The sequence below is a fragment of the Diabrotica virgifera genome, chromosome 1, assembly GCF_917563875.1.
Source record: "Diabrotica virgifera virgifera chromosome 1, PGI_DIABVI_V3a".
Classification (NCBI taxonomy): Eukaryota; Metazoa; Arthropoda; class Insecta; order Coleoptera; family Chrysomelidae; genus Diabrotica; species Diabrotica virgifera.
This window is the reverse complement of record NC_065443.1, coordinates 33,909,895-33,935,654: the sequence shown is the minus strand read 5'-3', so window position 1 is coordinate 33,935,654 and position 25,760 is coordinate 33,909,895.

The window sequence follows — 25,760 nt, the reverse complement described above, 5'->3', positions numbered from 1 at the left end:
TAGCTATCTGTGTGACCAAATTTGTAATGAATTCCTGGAAGCCATGAAAACCAAACTTGTAGAAGCTTTTGACGCTGTAAATGCTTTACTTAAAAACTACGGATCCATTCAACATATTTTTTTCAATTAAGCAATAATAGAGACAAAAAATCAGCAGTTAAAAGTGAAGCTGAAGCACTACAGAATAAAATGGATACCTTTGAGACAGCTCTATTGACACTGATTTTGGGTAAAAATTTTAAAACGCGTTGCAATAAGCAAACGTTAGAAACTGTGGACTCGAATTATTGACAATTGAGCTTTGTTGGAGACGTGAGAAATAAATTAAGCGAAATTGAACTAGAGACCAAAAATATTTTTGCGAAGGCGAGGATCTCTCAAATATATTCTATAGAATTGACCTTCAAAGAACAATGAAAAGAAAAACAGTTTTCGATGCAGAAGTTGAAAGTGAAACAATTTTAAAGGGGCAAGAGCGATTCACAATAATTTTGAAGTCAATTATTGAAGTAGGTACCTATATTTAATGTTATGTTCCACAATATTACTCAAGAACTTTTAAAGAGAATAAAATACTACAAAGATGTTACATCAGCTGTTAGATATTTTTTTACGCTGAATAAAGAAGAAGTCAAGACGTGAGTTAATATTTTATGCGACAAATCTAAAAAATGTTGATGAAACCAAAGAGAACGTGCATAATGAAAAAACATTTGAAAAATTTGCTGTCATCCAGGATGTAAAGGCAACTTTTCCCAATTTTGAACTTTACTGAAAGTTTATTTGATAATACCAATTTCTAATGCGTCAGGCGAGCGGTCTTTTTCGGCTTTAAAGCGAGTAAAGATACATATATTAAAGGTCACATTTGGGTCAGGAAAACCTAGAAGCATTATCACTATTGTATTATAGAAAATGAAGAACTGGAGCAACTGAATTTTGATAGTAGGTATTAATATGGCAGTTTGCTAATGCCAAGTCAAGAAATAAAGTGAGCTAATTTTTGTCTTATGTATTATTTAGAATATGTTTTTTTGTTTGACATGTGTTGTTTTCTAGAACTGTCTGTTTTTTTTTGTATTTTTAAATGTATTATTTGAAACATTTTTTTACGTTTGCTATTTTTAGGTTAAACCGGCACTGTTAATCAGAGAAAAAATATTGAAGCGAAACAATGGATCGGTCCCTAGTCCCTGCTCACTAACTGAATTTCACAAAACTGTAAACGGCGCAGCAATCATGCTCATCCATTAAGTTCGTGCACCAAGAATATTCTCTATATGGATGGAATTTGTTCTTCTTCAAACTGGCTTGGACATTAGTTCGGTTGATTCCAGTAACATCTGCTACTTGCCTTGAATTTAACATGTAATCTAGATGAACAGGTAAGACTGCAAATTTACTACATTCGGTAACTACAGGCCCTTAAATTTCTCGTTTTTTATAACCTAGATTCCCAGCTTCCTGAAATTTTTTCACCAACTCCAAAACATACTCTGGATGCCGTATTTATCTTTATGCCGTTCATTAAATTGCTGAGTGATCATATTGGCCTATTTATACTTTATAATATAGAACCAAAATTCTATCTCTCCTTTCCAGAATAGAATAATCTCTGGTAATACATTTTCAAAGACAACAAATTACTGCTTACAACTGATTTTAACAGGAGATTTAATGTCATGTTCCTTACGTGTTTATATCTTATCATTTTGTTAGGGGAGCAAAGTGTGCTAAATGTGCAGTCACTCGAGCGTTATGGGGACCTCTTGGGTTGTGAAGAGTAGGTCCTAAAACCAAAAAAAGTTAAGTAAAGTTTTCCATTTTAGTGGGGGCTTCCAGTTCCAACTATCGTTTTTTAGATTATAGCGCCATCTATCCATAATTCGAAAAAATGTCTCGAATAACAATTACTTATTTTTACGTAAGAAATCCTAATCTGCAATAAACAATGGGGGCTCCCATTTAAGATTTTAAAATAACCCCCCACCTCTACTCCGTGGGGGGTCGTGTTTGGTGCCATTCGATCGATTTTTCAAAAATATTGAATAAGTGTATTTTTCAGTTTTCCGATCTGATGTTTAATTCACGAAATATCGCGGGATTTGTATTTAAAATTTTAATTTTACCCCCACTCCTCTACGTGGGAAGTCGTGTTTGGTATCATTCGATACATTTTTGAAAATATTGATCACATATTTTATATTTTTTCGATCTGTCATTCATTTCGCGAAATATTTGCTTTTTTCTTGTGAAACTTTGGAACTCGCCCATTTCCTTACGCCCGCTCAAATCGTCAGATTTTTAAATATACACTGATTTGCATGTACTTAACTTACCTTATCTTAATCTGACGATTTCGAGTTTTTTTAAGGATAGATTTTTTTTTCGGTCCCCCCCTTAACGAACTTCCCTGCATTAAGAGCCAATATATGGTAGAGATACATTTTCAGGGTACAAAGTTTCTCCCCATGTAATAATCTGACGCGCTCGAGTAACTGCAAAAATCCCCGCATGGGCTCCCCTACCATTTACTTAGTGTGACAAATTTGAGAATAAAACAAAAGCTGGGCGAAGAAAGAAATTAAAATCTAAACCAGTGGTGTACTGGGTGAAATTATTCAGCAAGTAAATTCAATCGTAAGTTTAAAAGTCTTTTTAATTAAATAAAATAAAGTATTGGAATTTAAAAATTTTATTGTGTTGGTATTGGAATATAAACACAAGGAATTGCAAGAGATTTAAGACGATACTATATTTAACTCTCATTACCATTAAAACATATCTGGTTGGTTCTTACTCTGGCTAAGGGGTGAAAGTAAAATAATAGAAAATACCAGAAAAATTAATCAAAAATTGACCTGTCATTCCGTTTTCCAAAAATGTTGTTGTTATTCCTGTTGCGTTTCGTTTTCTTCCGGCTACCCTGTATGGCAAACAACACTAAAAGTACAAATTTGGTAACGGACAATAAATTTTATTCATATAAAATTATAAACGCGTGTAGCTAAGGAACCCTTTTTGCTATAAAATTTATTTTTACAGTATGTATTCCTAATTATACCCTGCTTGGTTTAGAAATAAATATCTGGTAAATTAGCCAGTTTTCTTATGGTATTTATTTTCCGCTTATATTTCTACACACTGTTAGCATTGCTTTTAATTATTACAGGCAAAATAAACATAGTCGTCTGCGAAACCAGCAAAAGGTTATTTAAACACAAAATATTTTAATTACCGCTTTTTGTAAACATACAAGATTCTTAATAAAAAAAGGATTTAACAAATTCTGTTTGGGGATTTAACAAATTACCTAGGGGATCTTTTAGATTTACGAATACCTACACTTCTAAAAAATAGTGAATAAAACCAATACTGAATAAATTTTTGCAATCTACACTCGAGCGCAACAAAAATGACTACATAATTCCATGAATTGTAGTTTATATTTAGTAATTTCATGTTGTGTTCTTTTAATAAAACAACTAATGCAAAAAAAATATTGGTTATTATAGAGCTTCCATAAAATATTTATTTTATGCAAATTGGCAACGTGTTATAAAATGTTTGTTCTTTTGTATTCTATCGGGAATGCAGCAAACATTAGTGATGGGAAAAACCTACCGGTTTTACCCTAAAACCGGTTTTTTAATTCGCAACAACCGGTTTTATCGGTTTTTTGTCCCGGTTATAACCTGTTTTTTCTTTTTAAAGTAATAACCGGTGAAAAACCGAACATGTTACCTCTGGAAAAAATAATTAATTCAGAGGAAAAATGATGAGATTTCTATGGGTCTCGGTGAATTCGTAACTATTTTAATCCCCCATCCTAATTACAGGCCAACTCGTAACTCTGGCGCGCAGGTAATTCTTCGATAACCCACTAACTACCGGTGAATTAGTAACTTTCATTTTTAAGTAATGTTGATAATTTAATACCGGTATTTCAGGTATGTACTTGTAAAAATTACTCTCTTTGAAGGTGGTGTAAAAGGTGTTCATCATTTATGTATGTATTGTCTCTTGGAAGAGTTACTAGAGAAAATCCAAATAAATTTTGTGAAAATGACTTAAATTCTTGTAACAGATAACAGATTTCGTAATGAGTGCACGTGAGTGTAAGTTATTGGTGGTAAATAATTTTAAATTTCAATTAAAGGAAGTGCTAAAAAGTGGAAAACATTTATGGTACTGTTCTGCATCTGATTGCAAGGCAACCTGTTATACCGGCGGAATCATACGGCCTGCTACCATACGGCCCCTATTCTCATTTAAAAAAAAAATCATCGATTGCGTCATCACGCCCAGATGGATGACATCAATAGTATGATATGTATACCAAAAAATTAGAATTTAAAAATAAAAATCGACCTATTTCGGGATTTATCTTTAGAGACGCCCATTCTCGAGAAAAAAATGAATTTATTCCAACTCAAACGTCCTCACTGTATTTGTTTATAAGCCAAAAAATTGTTTATACCTTTAAAACAGAGCTGAGGCCGCTTAGATAATCCGATTTTAATTCTGTAAAGTGTATTAGATAGGTAGAGGGCCTCTTTTTATGTGAAAAAATTAGCAGACTTCTAAATGGTCTACTTTCTGTTCAGAAAGTTATTAAAAAATTTGAACTTTTTTAAAAAAAATTAGATTGCAAAATTATTATGCAAAATCTATCAGGTCGATTTTAATGAAATTTGGTGGACGATTTAAGTATGTTATAAGGATTTTCTATGCGACTTACGAAGGTTCTAAGTGCAACCAAAGTTGTTGAAAAACACTGAATATAAAGAGGCTTATTTTGCCCCCTTATTTTGTATTTATTGCTATTTTGCAGAAAGGGTAATAATTTAAGACATTTTTAACTAGTCGTATATCATAAAAAATTCAATAGTCTTTATTTTAATTCCGTACGACCTTGCTCCAAAATGAATCGATTTAAAGTTATAAGCAAAGAATATAGAAAAAAAATTAATGTTTTTCCAAATTTTTAAATATTTTAATTTTTTTATTAATGTTCCGGGTATATTTGAGAAGGAGCATAAGTCAATTATTATTATTGAAGTTGTCACCTAACTTTATCTGCAAAAATACGAATGCCACCTCGCACATCCACAAATAGACGTTTTTTTTACAGATTCGCACTGGTCTATACATATAATATTGTGTCAATCAAGAGATTTCAATTTTTGTTATTTTTTTATAGGTACATATAATACACAACATGTTTTTAAGCAAACCAAGAACCATTCGCTTACATAATAATATGGTATATGCCCCATGTTGGCTTAATCCGTTACTGTTTAAATTTATTTCTTACCTTTTAACCTAACAACTACCTGGGGTATAAAGTTACGAATTGGCCGGTATATATTTTGATTTAAAAAAGTTTGTCATTAAGAGTTACGAGTTGGCGCGTGTCCATTTCTATTTATTTTCGATCTCAACAATATGTACATATTATAAATAATATGCGAAGTAATTAACCTAAGCAACCATAATTCAAATTTTATTTACTAATAAAGAACTGGACGAAAGTGCCAAATCAGCTTTTATGAAACAAGTTTTATTATAGTTTGGAAATAGTCAAACGCTCACTATACTACTCGCGAAGTCGATCGAAGTTCAGCGAGTACGAGAGTGTAGACAGGTTGTTCATGCGACTTCGCTGCGAATCTGCCTACTTCCATTCTGTGGCGTTTTTGCGACCAAGTCAGAGGAAACGAAGTGGGTATCGTCCCGCTTGCATGTGTTCGTGTGTAATAACGGGTACTTCGGACTTCGGTTAACTTTCCCGAAGTAACTTCGCGAGAGTGTGGTGCTTGCACGCTCACTATACTACTCGCGAAGTCGATCGAAGTTCAGCGAGTACGAGAGTGTCGACAGGCATCTCATGCGACTTCGCGACACCTCGGTCTACTTTCATTCGGTGGCGGTTTTTGCGAATAAGTCAAAGGAACCGAGGTCGATATCGCCCCGCGTGAATTTGTTTCTCACGAAGTTGAACGAGTGTGTAGTGACGGTACTTTGGGCCTCGGTCAACTTTCCCGAAGTAACTTCGCGAGAGTGTGGTGCGTGCTTAGATGATAATAATTACATGAAACTGTAAGTGATCTGCTTCAACTCGATATTGCAACCATCATCTATAATAATTGTTTATACTTGAGTACTTGAGACTCTTGTATAAGCGAGCACCACACTCTCGCGAAGTTACTTCGGGAAAGTTAAGCGAAGTCCGAAGTACCCGTCACTATACACTCGTTCTATTTTGCGAGGAACACATTCACGCCGGGCCATAAGGATTTCGGTTCTTTTACTTGGTCGCCGAATGGAAGTAAGCCCAGGTATAGCGAAGTCACATGAGGTGCCTGTCTACATTCTCGTATTCGCTGATCGACTTCGCGAGCAGTATGGTGGACGTTTTATGATTGTGAATACCGAAACACGATTAGGAATCTCCATTTGTAATTTTTAATTCTTAGGAATTAAAAGGCATTATTATATATAAACAGATTAAAAATACTACTGAAATTTTTTTGATGGTAATGGAAGTAAAAGATGAATTGGGTTATCAAATTTATTTTTAAGTAAAATGTAAGTGCATTTGGATATTTCTCAATTGAATATCACAATTGAAAACACAATACACGCCGACGCTGTCTATAACGACTAACGAGCCACGAATCAGGGTTGCCAGATTGGGTACTTTCGCCCAATTTTGGAGTACTGTGAAAGCGCCTGGGAAAATTTTTATACGTTGAAATGATTGGGGAATTTTTCAGGAGGAAATTTGAGCCAACTAAAGTGCAATATAAATGTAACATTTTAATCTATTGAGTATTTGCTATTGATTAAAAAAACGAAAACCGGTTTTTGGAATAACCGGTTTTTTGACCGGTTGTAACCGCCAGGTTAAACCGTAAGTAAAAAAAAACGGTATAACCGAAAACCGTTTTTTTTGTCAACAATCGCCATCCCTAGCAAACATTGTAACGGCATATGTTCTACGCAATTTAGGCCTCTATGAATTTGCCGGTGGTTGTCTTAGTCGCTTTTCAAACATTGACCTGTGTCTGCACGTCGAAGTGCAGTAAGTGAATATGTATTTTACAAAATGGATACTTCACCAGTGGCGGCGGTCCAGGTAATTGCATAATTACGAGAGGGGTCTAGTCAGAGGACTGTGGCCCGTCCCCTCCTTATGACATAGTCTGCAGTCTCAAGGGCTTATCGTCGATACCAGTAGACCGGTGCTACAGTCGACGACCTGATTCCGGTCAGAGACGTGTAGTGACAGAGAGGTATAATAGATTTATTGTCCTGAGTGCCTTGCGGAATCCACACGTGATAGGAGTTGAGTTTCAATAATGCTTGAGGAATGTTCGAGTGCCACCCTCACTCAGTGGGTAATTAGGAAAAGGCTTAAGGCTGCCACTTTGACTCCCAGACAAGTTAACATGCGGCCCAATTTGAACGCACGCCAGAAACAACCTCGAATATAGTTTGACCGAGGACACGTCAATTAGCACCTTGGCCAATAATGCAGAGTTTTATTCTCTGATGATAGTCGAATGTGTTTGTAAAGCAATCACAGAAGACGACACGTATATAAGAGGCACGGAGAACGATTTGCCCAGTGGTGTCGAGTTGCAGGGTTGTCATGTCGAGTTTTCGTGTTGGATCCTCAATGGAACGGAAGGATAGCCAACTATGGGAACTATAGCGTCGAAAAAGTGACAGGTTAGTCACATCCATACACATGTAAAGTTTACAACATCCATACACGTAAAGTTACGAAGATGTTGTTTCGCAGGGTAGTCTTTCATACACCCATCTCACACGACTGATAACTAGCATAGTAACGATCTTAATCTTAATATGAACATTAATGCTTTTATTTTACCCCTCTGCTGGCTTTTTATATCTTCTTATAATTTGGAATTTGAAAGTAAACGGTACGTGAGTATCCAAGCGGTACTCGAGGTTACCCAAACAAGCTCCGTCAATTAACCTTTGCTTTGTTTGTAATTGTAGAAAGAACATCTTCTGTAACGACCTAATTATGCTTAAATTATCTACATTTTTTTAGATACATATTATATTATACAGTAAGGGTTCTTCCCTTACTGTACAGTGGTGTAGCGTCGAAACAGTGAACTATGGAGATGGCTCGTGTATATTTTCGGGTACTTTATCTTTAGAAGGAAAAACAGAGCTTGTGTTCGTGCCCGGTGGGGGTTTGACAGCGGATAGTTACATTACGGATATTCGCCAATACAATGTTGTTCCCTACACCGGCTCCATGGTTGATGGCTTCATGCTAAAGCATGATAACGCTCGATGGCACTCAGCATACGAAAGATTACCTGGCCAAGACCAAACAACAATGGACTGACCTTCATTAAGTTCGGATATGAATAACATCAAGTACCATGATTTTAACGAATAAGCTATACACCAATGTAAATTTAACCATAAATAATCAGCCAGTTGAAAGAGTTACGTCCTACAAATATTTAGGGGTTTGCTTCACTGATACTAATGACCAGACAAGAGAAATCAAGAGCCGAATAGAGATAGCCAGACAATCGTTTGTCAAAATGAAAAAGTTCCTATGCAGCCGGGACATAAATATAAACTTAAGAACAAGAATGTTAAGCTGCTAGGTTTTCTCCGTTCTGCTGTACGTGATGGAAGCTTGGACACTGAAAAAGATAAACATCAAAAACCTGGTGGCATTCGAGATGTGATGTTACAGGAGAATGTGGAAAATACCATGGACAGACAGAGTAATAAATCAAGATGTTTTGCTGACGATGGGGAAGGAATGCTAAGTCATAAAACCATACAAACGAAAAAACTGGAATATCTAGGCCACATAATGAGAGGGGAAAATACTCTGCTAAGACTCATAATCCAAGGAAAAATCTCGGGAAAGAGACGTGTCGGACGTAGGAGAATTTCCTGGTTGCGAAATTTAAGGGAGTGGTATGGGTGCAGTTCAATACAGTTGTTCAGAGCTGAAGCCAACAAATTTAAGATTGCTATGATGGTAGCCAACCTCCGATAGGAGACGGTACTGCAAGAAGAAGAAGTACCTATGGGATAAGCTCAAACGCAGAGTTCGGGTCCGTAATCCAACACCAGTGACAATGGCGGAGCTAAAAACTGTCTTAGATGAAGAGTGGGAAGCGATTCTTCAGGAATCAGTAAGAAACTTAATAAGGTCGCATGGAAAATGCAATACAACGCAGGTGAGGAAATACTCAGATTTTTAATTTTGATTTGCTCAGATTTTTATAATAATTTACTTTTCTATTCATTACATAATGACTTTCATTCATAAATGTTTTCTAACATACAATATTAAGTTGTTTTTCTTATATTATTTAGTTACTAATTTTATAAATATTTGTGTCATTGCCATAAAGATTACTTTTTTGACAATATTTTACATGTAAATTTACATTGTGTGTGGATAGAGACTTGCCAAATTTTGAGTCGTTTTTATTACTCTCAAGTGTAGATACAATGTCAATTTGTGGATATGTAGTGCCAGTTTAAGCATACTCTGTTATATGTATTTGATTATTAATATCCATGTTTAATTTTACCTAATTATTTTTAACTGAAACAAACTTTTTCTTTTTCATTTTATTCAGTATTTTATTGAGAATTTCCATGGCATCCTGAATGAAATGATCTGGAGAACTAAAAATATAGGAATTTATATATATTTGTATATTACATTTACTATGGAATCTCTAAAGCGAGAATTTTATTGTCATCATTGCATTTGGTTGTCTTTTTAAAGACAGATCACATGCTATGATTTTTTTGTGACGGATATTCTTGAGTTGGGACTGATTTCATATAATCGAATGAACTATCTTTTAGTAAAGTCGTCCCAGGAACGCAACTCATAAATATTGGCGATATCATTTTAAAGTCTTCTACTTTAAAATGTATAAAACGTCATACTACGAGAACGTCCCATGTATTTTGTCGGAGAGAACATCCAATTGACTTGTTACCCTTTCATTAAACTCTCATGCAAAAATCATACTGGTATTTATCAATTTATCACCAACTGGGCATTTTAATATGTCCGACACGGGGAACATGTCAATTGACAGGAATTATGTTGGTGATTAATAGCAGTCTGATTTTTGCATGAGAGTTTAATGAAAGTGTAGCAAATCAATTGGATGTTCTGTCCGACAAAATACGTGGGAAGTTTTCGTAGTCTGACGTTCCAAATTTTTAACCTGTTCCACAATTAAAACTTCCCCTGTTCCAGTGATCTAGTACATCAAAGTTTGCCTGACTAGACGCCGTTAACCTATAAAAAAAGTTCAGCTTTCTATTAATCAACTTTTTTTAGTACACGGGATCCAGGCCTACAAGTCATGTTTTTATTTGGGTCGGATATTTGTGTTTTCCATAATAGCAAAAAATATTATCTATCAACTCAGTCGAAGGATGGGTATATCCAAAATTATATTCCGTTAAAGAGAATGTATCAGACCTCAGGTTCAAAACACGTTTCGTACGTTTTTCGACTATCTAAATCAATAATATTAAAATAATATATTTACAATGTGATATTCACTCGGTCGTCGAATGGCTAATTGAGTCCTTGGGTGTGCAGAAAACGGATCGATAAAAATTATTATTTGTCCGGTTTATCACACCACCTTATAACAAAAAAATAATAATTATGTTTCTCTGTTATCTACCGGACCATTTTTATTTGCAAACCAGACAACCTCAAAAGACGAAATTTTCCAATTTCAAGAAATCCTTGAAAATGATCACCGTGAAGGTCTCTTACTTTCATTAAATATATCTCCTATAATTACATAAAATATATCTGAAAATATTCCTAAAACAGAGGTAAAATGGCGGTCATAGATTCATGGCTCCGCTGCCGTCCTCAACAGTAGGAAAACAAACGCGGTATGTTCAGCCAACTTAAAACCGAGAAATCTTCACCGATGCCTCTAAGTCCAGTGAAGGTATTGGTTGTGCATTTGTAACTCCAACGTCTACTTTTCAGTTTAAACTACCGCCTAGTTCAAGCGTTTTCACCGCTGAACTATTTGCTTTGTATCGCGCCCTAAAACATGCAAACCTTTCAAATATTTCAAAGCCTCTGTTTCTCACTGACTCGCTCAGCTCTCTTCTCGCAATCCAGCATCTGTATCCTGAAAGTCCTTTAGAGAAACTAATAAAAATTGAGCTACAAATTGCCCAAGACAGCAACACAACTCCGAAATTTATATGGATCCCATCACATATAGGGATTATGGGCAATGGAGAGGCAGACAGAAGTTCTCGTAATGCAGCAACAAGTGCGATGTCCGAATTAGTGCGCGAGTGTGTATCTAAAGATCTCAAAACGTTTTTTAAACAAAAAGTGATCGGTCAGTGGCAACGCGAATGGTTTCTATCGCAATCTAAACTAAAATCGGTAAAACCAGATACACGACAGTGGAAAACAAGTATTAGTTCGAGGTTTATTCAAACGGTTCTAACGCGCCTACGTATAGGGCACACCAAGATTACACACTCATATTTACTCTCGGCCAGTGAACGTCCCATGTGTGACCTATGTGCTACGCCTCTTACCGTCACCCATCTGTTAATTTAGTGTCCAAAATATCAACGTGAACGTTCAATGAACAATCTACCAAACACTCTACTTTTGTTGATTTTGGTAGTAAATAAAATGGTACGGTTTTCAGACATTGCAGGAGCATAAATAAGGTTACAAGGAAACCACATATAGCAAAAACTCGATTTTAAATTTTTTGCAGATACCGCGTTTTAATTGAGAATGGCAGCACGGCACTGGTACTCTCTAAAGCCTGGGTTTCCTCGAAAACGGCACCGACAAACTGCGACCGTAACACTGCGATGAATGACGTCAGATTACGATGAAAAATTCAAGGTTCTTACTGCGGCAATGAAATGTGTAAACTCGGCAAGCGGTGGCTTCCAACGCATCCTTGTAAGCCACTGCTATTATTTTGCGTGGTACTGTTTTTTATGACGTCATTCATCGCAGTGTTACGGTCGCAGTTTGTCGGTGCCGCTTTCGAGGAAACCAAAGCTTAACGGCACGGATCAGATTCCGCTACAGACACCAGAAATTTTTTAATTTCTGATTTAACTAAGCCGGCAAATGTGCTTCGGAGGGTATGCAAAGCAATCGGTGCTATCGTCGTAAGTAGCCTATAATAATAAAACCCAATCCAATGGCTACACCATTGGAAGATGAAAAATAAACCCGCTGGATGCAGTATAGCCAGTTTATAGGAAAATACAGCTTTCCGGTTAAAGAAAAACACAAAATCAAAGAAACCAAAAAACCCAAGATAAATGCAAACATGGAAGACAGATTTAACTGAAACCACAAAAGAAAACGCACGACGGTTACAGAAAGAATTCATCAGAAGTTTAAAATTTCCACATAATTTTTTATACTCTTACAAAAACACATATGAAATCTGAATTCCTTACTCACAAGCAAAAACTTTTTCATCATCATCATGCTGTTAGACATTATCCCTAAGGGATAGTCTTCCCTAATTGCATTTCTCCATAAGTTTCTATCGTGGGTCGTATCAACATCAATCCCCTTTACCGTCATATCCTGCCTAAGCTTCTCTCCCCAGATCTTCTTTGGTCTGCCTCTGTTGCTTCTCCATAATAATTGGTGCCACCCCAAGTCTTTTCCTAATATAGCCATTCCTTATTTTATCCTTTTTTGTTACTCCACTCATCCATCTAAGCATTCTCTTTTCTTTCTCATGTATTCGAGCTTTGTCTTTCTTTCTACCTGTCCAGCATAGAGATTTAACATATCGGAATAAAACGGGAAAAGTTGGGGAAAAAACAGGTTTTTTCCGTTTTTCCCAGATCACTAAAAAATTGGGAAAAAATAGAAAAATTTAAATATTTTTTCATTGAGGCTTGAAACGTGAAAAAATACCAATTTTAAACTCGTCTAAATATATTTTGTAATTCAAAAAGCCATCATAAATGAAATCTAAAATTCCTCATAAATCCGACCCGAGCTAAAAAATTTACGCGGAGTCAAAAGTCACCAAAAATGGTTTTTAGCGATTTTCAGCGAAACGGTAAGTTTTGCCATAAAATTAGTTTTAACAAAAAAATGTAGATTAGATAGTTATCTATAAAAAATATCTTAATACTTTTTTCGTAAGAGCCACTGTTTTTGAGATACAACGATTCAAAGAGTTGAAAAAGTTCTAATCGTCATAATACAAATGTATTAGTACACCACGTATATACATTGCTAAATCTGTAATACAAATAAAAATAATATTCTATCGGTCAACTTAACTTATATTACACATAATATTATAAGATATTATAAATATTACAGCTTGCGGTCTACTGAGGGATGCAATGTATAAGGTGTATTATATTACAGTGCCAACAAAAAAATTTTTACAAGGTGAACGTAACGCGAAAATAATAAGAAATATTATTTTAGTTTTACGGCTTATTCCCAACAAATTTGTATAACTGGGTTTTGTCGGAATAAACACGTTCTATCGGTACGTCGGCTAATCTAATCACCCTACCTATTCTTTTCTCAGAAGCGTTTGAACATCATAATAAAAGCCAACTTTGTAGGCAAATTGTTTATTGCCAAGTACTAATAAACATTTTAGTATACAATAAACTCTATGCAAATTTAGTTTGTGTACTATTATGCAAATTACACCGTTATCTTCCTAGGTGGCGAAATCCTTCAGGTAGATGACACCCTCGAGGTACTAATTAGTCTTGAGTACTACTCCGGAGTGAAAATACGTGTTAAACCTAATACTACTTAACTGTGGTGAAGTTTAAAAAAAAACTAATTTAACTCCAAAAGAAATTGTTTCCAACGGAATTAGTTTTCTTCTCTCTATGTACGGAGTGCCTAAAAAACTACGTGTTTAGATAAGTTTCGATATGCATGTTTCTTTAAAAATACTCGAAATAAAAAACAAGTGCAATTATCTTGTCGTCCTGCAACCTCAGCGGCTGCTTATCAACATCTTTTTCGGGTATATTACCAAGTTCAAGTGTGGCTTGATTATCAGCTAGATCCAAAAGACTGGGGATGGAAATTAGTCGACAGTTCATTAGCACCATTTCAAACTTTACTCCCATCTGCGCCGAAAAAACTCCCGAACACAATTTTTTGCACCTGTAAAAAGGGATGTAGCGCTAAATGTTATTGCAAAAAAGTTGGACTGTTTTGTTCGGTAGCATTCACTAATTGTCAAAACCGGTCGTGCTCCAATGTTGAATCACCAAGAATTGAGGATTCATTTGATTCTATCGAGGAACCATGAGATGTGTCATTATTGGGGCAATTTACTTGCACCCAGGATGTACAAGAAGAAAAAGAAGAACATGAAGAAGAAGAAGAACTAGAAGGTGAAGAAGGAGAACAACGAGAAGAGGAAGCAGAATTGTTAGAAAATTATGAACCAGTTGGATAAATTTCCCTTTTTTTTTATTTATACCGCTTTTTATAACTTTTATCATTTTTAACCCTTGCCAATATCAAGTGTTCAATAGCTTTAAATTAAATAGAATCATAACATATCTGTGGAATAGGCCTACTGGGGAAACCACGTTAAAAAACGCGCTTAGTACACTACCTCAAATGTGGTGTGGAAACGTGTGCGCATATTATGACGATTACAATTTTTTGCATCGTTGTATCTCAAAAACTGTGGCTCTTCGGAAAAAAAGTAATAAGACATTTTTTATAGATAATTATCGAATCTACATTTTTTGTTAGAACTAATTTTATGATAGAACTTACCGTTTCGCTGAAATTCGCTAAAAACTATATTTGGTGACTTTTGACCCCGCTTAAATTTTTTAGCTCGGGTCGGATTTATAAGAACCATTTAGATTTCATTTATGATAGTATTTTGAACAATCCTCCCAATTTTCAGCTTGATGGTAATTTTTGTAGCCTGGGATGTGTAAGTTGACCGAAGTATATAATTATTATCTAATATGTAATTCAAAGTATCAAAACCGAAACTTCAAACGTAGAAAGCACATTATTTAACCTAAGCGCTTAGTGATATATATTTTCGTCTGAGTCTGAATCTTCAGACCAAGCATCTGATTCAGACTCGAACCCCGCCTCATCATCCTGGACGGATAAAACAACATGATTTTTGTCAGTCTCTTCTAAAAGTGGATCTGGTCTAGCATCGTAAATGGATATCTGTTTTTCGTTTATATCAAAATTTTAATGAATAGCAACAACTCCTGAATTTTATCTTGTGATAATATATTTCGTTTGCTTTTATGTATGAGGCCGTGTAAAGAACGGTTTCATTCCGAAGAGGCGGAAGATGGAGATCCATTTAAAATTCGGGAGGCAATTGGCATAAGTGGTTTCGATGTACAAAAACCTTGCCACCATATAACGGGATGAGTACTATTCGCACTATCCCATAAAGAATTTCGACCAAAAGAATCCAGTTTTTGTTCTAAATTTGGCCAGATTTGCCACCACCTACTTTACATCTAGATTTAGTGAATGAACCATTTTAGAAATATAAGTCTATAGCTTCCATTAGTTGGTCTTCATTCAACTGTTCTCCTTTAAAGCGAGCACCATAAGAAGATTGGCTGCAAAATGAATCTGCTTAGAACAAAATTCGTAGCGTTCTTCAACATATTTTAGCAAGCTTTCGATAAGAGAACAAGTCTGGTCAACTTGGGGAATATTTAGTATTTTGTCTTTTATAATTAAAGGCAAAAGGCACATCTGATAATATAGATCTATCCAATTCTACTATTTTTTCCTGCAACCAATTTTTCCCGAAATTTTAAATCTCTAGTCCAGCATTCGGTTCCGTACATCTTAGCCGTTCTTATGGTTCTTTTATAGAATTTTCCCTTCAGTTTCATTGGAATCTTTCTGCCTTCACCACGTTATTTCCCACCAACACCACGTCATCAGCATACATTAAGCATCAAGCAATGTTGCCCTGTAGTTTCGGTGTTATCTCATCCAAAACTAATGAGAATAGATAAGGACTTAGCATCGAGCGTTAGTGCAATCCTATTTTCACATTAAATTTGTCAGACTCCCCATACTTTAACTTTATTTATTTTTTGAAGTGCTTGAACCACTTCCCCATTTGCTATTTTATTGACCATTGCTGTTAGTGTTTATCATAACTCTTTGACTATGTTAAAAGTTTTCTCCTAAGTTATCGTGTTATACAGGGTGTCCCGAAAAGATTGGTCATAAATTATACCACACATTCTGGGGTCAAAAATAGTTCTATTGAACCTAACTTACCTTAGTACAAATGTGCTCATAAAAAAAGTTACAGCCCTTTGAAGTTACAAAATGAAAATCGATTTTTTTAATATATCGGAAACTATTAGAGATTTTTTATTAAAAATTGACAGGGGGCATTATTATGGCAGGAGCAACTTAAAACAAAATTATAGTGAAATTTGTCCACCCCATAAAAATTTTATGAGGGTTTTGTTCTCTTAACCCCCCTCCCCAAAACTTTTGTGTACGTTCCAATTAATTCATTATTGTGGTACCATTAGTTAAACACAACGTTTCTAAACTTTTTTGCCTCTTGGTATTTTTTAGATAAGGCAGTTTTTATCGGGAATAGGAGGCTTCTTTTTTAATATGTTTACATAAAATTTTTATGGGGGTTTTGTTCCTTTAAACCACACAAATGTTTGTGTACGTTCCAATTAAACTATTATTGTGGTACCATTAGGTAAACACAGTGTTTTTAAAACTTTTTTGCCTCTTATGCCGGGTTGCATCAGCAGATCTTAGGGTTAAGCCGAGAATATCAAAAGAATAATGCCTGGTTGCACCAACAGATCTTAAGCTCCAGCTCAGCTAAGCTCTCCTTATAGATAGGGTTACCTTGAGTATCACTTACGTTGCACCATAATTTTAGATTCTTACCTTATTATCAATTATATCTATTATTATTATATTATGGTATTCTTATTGTAATATATTAAAATTATATTATATTAATTCTTATGATATTCTCGACTTAAGCTTAAGATCTGTTGGTGCAACCGGGCATTAATGTAATATAATTACAATAAAATATAATAGGAATATCATAATATAATAACACATATTCTTGATAACAAGGTAAGAATCCAAAATTATGGTGCAACGTAAGTGATAATTCCGGTGGTCCTATCTATAAGCAGAGCTTAGCTATAGCTAAGCAGGAGCTTAAGATCTGTTGGTGCAACCAGGCATTAGTCTTTTTTTGATAAGTCACCTTTTATCGAGATGTGGCTTCTTTTTTAAAATATACCTAATAATGTAAATGATAAATAAATTTTCAGATTATTAACAGCTCTCTATAATCGTAGTTAACCATCTACAAATATGTGGTGGATTCTACAAATATTCAAAATATCTCGATAAACACTGGCTTATTGAAAAAGTACTAAGAGGTAAAAAAGTTTTAAAAATATTGTGTTTACCTAAGAGTGCAACAGTAATAATTTAAGTGGAACGTTCACAAAAGTTTGGGTGGGTTTAAGCGAACACAACCCCCATAAATTCTTTATGGGGTGCCCAAGTTTCACTTAAATTTTTTTTAAGATGTTGCTACTATAAAAATGCCACATGTCCATTTTCAATAAAAAATCTTTTCTATAAAAATAGAGAAAGAGATTTCGATATATTAAAAAAAAGTCGATTTTCAGTTTGTAACTTCAAAGGGCTGTAACTTTTATTGTGTGCACTATTGTATAAAGGTAAGTGAGGTTCAATCAACCTATTTTTAACCTCAGAATCTGTGGTATAATTTATGACCAATCTATTCGGGACACCCTGTGTATACAGCTCTACAATAAAAATATACAATCCACTTCAGTAAAGAAGTAAAAATATACAAAAAGAGCACTAAATCCGCCGATTATGAGGATTTAGTGTAATAAAATACATGAATTATAGATTTTCTTCTTCTTCTCTCTCCTCTCCTATCGGAGATTGGATATTATCGAGGCTACTCGAACTATATTTACAGCTGTTCTCAATAATTCATTTGTGGTGCAACCAAACCAATGTCAGACTTTTATTTTGCCAACTCGCCGTAACATTTTTCACTTGTGACTCAGTCAACCCAACTTCTTTATAATATTTGGCGATAACACCACATTTCGAAACTCTTAAGATTTTTTTATTATTTGGTTTGAGAGTCCATGCTTCCACTCGGTACAACATAGAGAAAGACTGATATGATTCATAATAATCATTATTAGAGCCATTTTTGTTAGCCCTAAATTAGTGATTCGATATTTGCGATGTATTTTTTGACGCTCAATTTGTCACACTTTTCCTAACAAAATTTTATTTTTTGAATAATTTAAAATAATAATAAAAACAACAATATATCGATAAAGTTCTCTTATTTGTGTAGATAAGAGGATTAATATTCTAGTTTGCGTTATTGTGTTATGTATATCCAAAAGTTAAATTTTATGAATAAAACATGTATTCCAATATCTATTAATTTGATGTACAAAAAGGCAGAATGAGGCAGTAAATTGTTCAGATACATCCACAACAAATAACAATAATGGTAGTAATAATAATAAATTTGATTTTGGTGTATTCAATAAACCAGCACTCACATAATATTACAATAGACAATCATGTACTTTACCCATTAAGGGAAAAAACGACCGCATATACTCATGTTACTTATGCTTATGACACACGGATGAATAAATTTTAATATTTTTATGCGTTATATAAAACCAGCCGTATTAAATAAATTGAAAAAGCATTGGACTCTATCCAAAAAATTTAGTTAATAAAAAATACACAAAGAAATTCCCTGATATTTAATCTTTTTCCAATATTAAATAACACAAAATTAATTTAAATAATTAATTAAATATAAGAACGAATAATTTAGCAAACACAGAAAAATTCAGGGATGGGAAAAACCTACCGGATAAAATCTAGGTTATAAACCGTTTTTTTTTACTACGCAATAATCGGTTTTCCGGTTGTTTTTTTGTTCCGGTTATAACCGGTTTTTTCTTTTCAAAGTAATAACCGGTGAAAAGCAGGATAAGTTAACTCTGAAAATAATACAGAATTTAGAAAAAAAAATGGGGAAGTTTTTTATATTATTATAAGATCTATATATATTACTCCCCCTCATATATTTATAGAGAAACGTCTATAAGCTGATATATTAGCAGCTACAATATAGACAGCTAGTACATATTATTATTCTTTAATCCTAGTAATTGTCTGGACGATAAAAACGGATTTAGCTAGAATATATCGACTGTCATTTTATCAGTGTGGCAAAATTATTTATTAGTGTAAATATAGAGCACAAAGTTGATGATAATTAGCAAGAAAAAGATAAAAGAAGTTCAAATCTACGTCAACCAAACCCCAGTAGAAAGAGTGATAAACAATGAACTACAGCTACCTCGGCATAATAACTAATGAATAATGAACCAACAACCACGATATATGAACTCTCATCAGAAAAGCTAGATCCACCCTCAACCGGATGAAGGCCTCCTTCAAAAGCCCCAAACTCAGTCTTGATGTAGAAGTACGAATGCAGCGATTCTACGTCTTCTCTGTCCTGTTACGGCGTTCAGTCGTGGATTTTGAACGAAGATATTTGAAGAACATTGAAAGCATTTGAGATGTTGCTATATCGGAAAATATTTAAGATCTCGTGAACTGACTAGTCATAAATGAGGAGGTCTCAGAAGAATAAAGAATAACCGAGACCACCATCGAATCTCGAAAGCTACAATATTTCGAACACATAATGAGTAATGAGAAATAAATCCTATCGATATATCCTTTCAATGGTATCGACACCAGTGGCGGCTCGTGATTTTTACAATAGGGGAGGCTATACCTAACTGTAAAATATCTAGACAAATTTGCACTAGCAAAAAAATGCGCCAAAAAATGTAATTTCAGGCCCCATCTTTTGACCATTTTTTATTTACATTTCATAATATCATCCTATTTCATAATTTCATGATATCATCATTTTAAAAATAGTTAGTCTAATAGTAAAAGTTTAATACCAAAGTTTGTGTCGTTTATTTGTTAACAATTCCATCTATTTGTAAATAGATACCTATGCATATCAAAATAAATACAGATTTGAAGTTTTGCAGTCCATACATAATGAAGCTTCAACTTTTTTAAGACACTCAACTGATTTTTTTTTAATTCCAAACGCGGCCTACTGCGAATTCAAAAACACGATAAATTACCGATATTTTGCTTTGAGTTAAGAGATATCGAAAAAAGTTATTTGAGCAAGTTATTCCAAATATTACTATAACCCCACATACCAAATTTCATAACGAAATTCGCACTTATTTTTCATTATTTTTAGTCAGGACCCTAAAATTCGTTGTCCCGAGACGCACCCAACCACCCAACGGAGCTGAGAAGGTACTCTGCCTCCCTTGGTATATCTCCGGGCAGCGTGTGATGGCGCCGTTGGAGACCGGGTCTCCTTAAACGCCTGCTGCGCTGCACGGAGCATTAGCAACGGAGAATGCTGGGCTTCTCGGCTCCGTTCGTGCATCTCGGGATAACCCAGGGTCCTGCCTACAATAATATGTAATAAAACTGAGACGTGATCATGCGTTCTAATGCTAATGCTCCGTACGTATGGATAATTAGTGATTATATGGAATTTACACGTTGTATAATAGTGAGAGTAATTGTTGTTTTCGCGATTCATGATAAACAAAACAGTATAGAGGTGTAAAAAATTTATGGGGAGGCTGAACCTCCCTTGCCTCCTCTGACGAGCCGCCACTGATCGACACGAATAATATTGTTACTGACTCGAATGTAGTCTCGCAAAAAGTGCAATGTAAATCTAATATTCTAATAGTTGTTGGCTATTGATTAACAAAAACCGAACACCGGCTTTTGAAATAACCGATTATAACCGCTAGGTTAAACCGTAAGTAAAAAAACAGTGTAACCGAAAACCGGTGATTTGTTAAAAACCGCCATCCCTAGGACAAAAAAACAAATCATGGAGAAACTACACCTACCTACTCATATTGTTCGTCTGCTATAATTTTTCCCATGCGTCACGATTCATTTTCAAACAAATTAAGTCAAAACAAAAAATGAAACGTACGCCGATTCATTTTCAAACAAATTAAGTCAAAACATAAAGTGAAACGTACGCCGATGTGTGTACTTATTATATAGTATACAGTATAAAAGATATACATAACTCAAAAGTTACCATTGTACCTATGCCGCCCGACGAAGGTTAATGATCATTTGTTATTTTCCATAGTAACCTCCATATGAGGTATTTTTCGTCCGCTATAACTTTTCCCATGCGTCACGATTCATTTTCAAATAAATTAAGTCACATAAAGTAAAACGAACGTCGATGTGTATATTATGTTCATATTGTATACTATATACTCAGTGTTGCCAATAGGCGGATAATTATCCGATTTGCGTACCTTTTTGAGAGTTGTCGTATCGTCTTCGTATCTTTAATCGGATATTTGCGGATATTTTTCAGTGTATCTACCATCGACTAAAACTTTCTCATCCATATATTCCCAACACCAACAACACATTAATTTTGTTTGGTTCCACCCAAATAGCCTATACTGGATGAATGTTAGTGACATCCGATACTTTTCATCTTTTGACAAAAGGGACATAGTAGATAAATAGTATTTACATACATAAATTAGGTAATAATCAGCTAGGATACGAGATTTTCATCTATAAACAAAAATTTTTAAACTGTGAAATAGAGAATCCAGTAGATTAAAGGGCCGGTTGTTTGAACGCTAGTCAGAAATGGAATCAATGGAATCATTATCAAATATTTAATTACTGTCAATGTCAACTTTGATTGGGTTGCTGAAAACATAATTGATTAAAATTATGAGATTAATTGATTAATTAATCAATTATGTTAATAATTGTTACGTTAATTAATAATTAATAATTAATTAATCAATCAATTATGTTAATTATCATAATGATAATTGATTACAATCAACTGATTGGCATACGAACAACGAATTTTGTTATTTGATGGTTGTTAAGGGGACTAAAAGAATAACATTGGCAACATTGATTTTAATTTTAACAGAAACATTTTTAACCTAGCGTACCTTTTCGTGAAAATCGGATATTTTTCGAGCTATCATCGGATAATCTAGAGAAATGCGATTGGCAACACTGTATATACTACACACATCAGCGTACAAAAATACATCTTTTAATGATCATTTGTTTATAATATACACATCGACGTTCGTTTCACTTAATTTGACTTAATTTGTTTGAAAATGAATCGTGACGCATGGGAAAAGTTATAGCGGACGAACAATACCTCGTATGGAGGCTACTATGGAAAATATCAAATGATCATTACAAAATGTCTTTTTGTACGCCGATGTGTGTAGTATATAGTATACAAAATGTACATAAGATACACATCGACGTTCGTTTCACTTTATGTGACCTAATTTGTTTGAAAATGAATCGTGACGATTTTTTTTTCAAAGAGGTAGAGATTTGAAATTTTTTGACATCTCTACATTTATCTAATAGAATAGGTGAGCCAAATTTTACAAAAAAATCTTTATTCATTTCCCAGAAGGAGGCTTCAATAGTTCCTACGCCCATAAAAGACGGCATGGGTACATTTGTACCTTGTTTTAAATAAATAATTTAAAAAACAATACCTTTTATATTTAAATGATAGCTTAATTGAATCAAAATACAAAGAATCATGTTACTGTGGATTTTCGGATTTTCGCAACACACACATATCGCTTTAGACAAAGAATATTTGTCACACACAGGTAGAAAACATACTACACAAGTATTTCTCGTTTTACGCAGTTTTCCGTTCGTTTCGACAAACATGACAATTTCCGGTTACTGGAGTAGATCCACGAATGCTGTGAGATACTTGAGGAGGAGTTTTTACAGCAAATATATGCTTTGTTTCGACCAAGGACCATTTCTACACCAATACGAAGAAAATGACTTCTCATCATCATCCGGTTTTTTTACTTTGAGATTGAAATGAACGCAACCAAATATCTTTAGAATGATCCTTCAAAAATTTCCTGCGTTAGTCCTTTGTTTTTTGTAATGGACTATGCTCTCGATGTAAAATACAGCATGCTAAACCAGTGACGTCAATCATATTATAAAAAAAGGCCAATAGGTACACATAAAATGCTGGGTGAGTATACGGTCAAATACTCACCCAGCATTTTATCCCTGTTATTAATCCCGCTTTGGTTTTATAGTAATACTGAATTATTTATGGCTTCGCTACTTCACTTTATTTTACTTTTTCTGTCATATGCATGGACGAGGGTAACACTACTGCTTTGTTTTTCTTTGGCACATATAAGAGCATACAGTAGCATCATAATTGTATGAAAAATTTGTGGAAAAACCACCTATTTCCTTGTTTGCTTACATATTGGTGGACAGAAATCTCTTATTTTTTCTAACTGTGTCTATTAGCCCTACTAACATCATGTGCCATAAATTCAGGAATTTAGCAAATTCAAAAATGGAAAAAAAGTTATTTGTGGTAACATTCTGCCCAGAACCTTTATAAGATGTGACCAGATTTAAAACTGTTTGATCGCCAACGTTAATTTGTCTAACGTTAACTTATCTACCCTGAAGAGGCCTAGGTCTAAACAGGGAATAAACAACGTGTCTTCATTCAAGACATTGCTGCACGTATTAGTGGCAGATACTCCATAATCCACACCTTACACAAGTTTTCTTTGTTATTTCTGTGTACACCTCTTTTGTCTCCATTTCCGTAAACTAGATGTATAAACCCTATTATTCATAATAATTTTTAGGTATACACGAAATGACAAACACCAAACAACTAAATGGGGATGAGATCTACGTTTCCAATTGAAATACAATGCAATGCTACTCTTTCTAGAATTTGTTTACGACCACTATTTTAAAGTTTATTGTTGTAGAAATTTCAAATAATTTACGATAGATAAGAGCGGTCACGTCATAGCGGCTTCTAATCTTTGTTTGTAAATCCGTACAAGAACAAATTGCCGAATATTATTATTTATTTATTGCAATATTAAACAATTTGTTAGGTACCAGTTATGCTAAATAGTAATAAATAATATTATCCTAAAATTAACATATTATATTTTTTACCTTGAGATTAACGAATTTTTTAGGAAAATATATAACAGGTACAACTGTACCTATGCCGTCTGTTAACGGTGTAAAATTATGCCGCTCGACAAAGGTTAAAAAATGGCTTCCCTCATTGTTTGCTAACATACAGGGTGAGTTGTGAATTATGACTAAAATTCTTATTCATGATACCTTTTGAACGGTAAATCCGACAGATCTCATATTTTGGTTAAAACGTTAGACTACCACCTTAAGAAGTAATCTATTTAATCTAGATAAAAATCAAAACAAATCGCTTTTAAAAATGGGTATATTTTATTTATAGAAAATATTTCACTTAGTCGATCAACGTGGCATATTTATTTTTCCCCACACAATTACTTATTTTTTTACTAAAAAAATTAAATTAAAAGTTTGGCAAATCGATCCTTCGATATAAAAAATGTAACTTTTCTGGCAAAAACTAAATAATATTTAAATATTTGTTTTAAACGGATATTTAATTTATAATTACTACCGTAGTTCATGTTATACATTTTGAATAACGAATCGCTTTTAGTCAATTTCCAGACTTTCAAAAGGTATCTAAATGTTGTTTTGAATAACACTAAAACATCTGCCTGTATAATATTTGTTTAATGTTTCACCGGTGGTACAGTACCATTTTATTAAATTCTAATAATTTTGTTTCAAAAACAAAAAAAAAATCGATTAATCCTGTTTATATTAACAAAAATAAAATACATAGAACATTAAAAATTAACGAATTTTTTACATTAATTTTATAATTGTAAATAATAAACTTATTGCAACCAATTATTTTTCTTAATAAGGCAACCAATTATTTTTTCAATTTTGCGAAAAGTCAATTACCAATGAAAAATAGTAAATACAGTAGGAAAAATGAAAGAATACCCATGCGTCATCGATGATATGCATACGAATCAAATCAAAAATTTCTAGTCAAAACAATGTCTAAACTAAGTTAATACGCTGTGAGCTCGTACGTAGAGAGGATATTTATAAATTCGTGAGCGCCAGTAGTGACAAGTCTGTAAACGTTTACCGGAAATTTGACATAAATGTCAAAGTGATTAATTTAAAATTAAAATTAAAAACATTAATTATAAAAAATATTAGTTGATCAAAGCTGTGGTATATATTTTTACCTTAAATATACTTACGTTTTAAATACTGAATTTGCGTTTTTTAATGTTCTGTAATATGTAATTATAAATTAATCTTGGCGCCATCTACATGATAGTTGTGAAAGTATCCGAAGTAAGAAATTAATATTTCATCAATAGAACGTCAAAATGATTAGCAAAATCTTAAAAAAATCTATTACAATTTAATTACTTTTTAGCGTTGTAAATATTAAGCGATAACAATTAAATAATAAATTTAACAATTACCGGTGAAAGTTGAATTAGTAACCGCTAGGAGCGACACCAGCGAAGCGCAGAGCGTATACGCTGTGATCTCGTACGTAGAA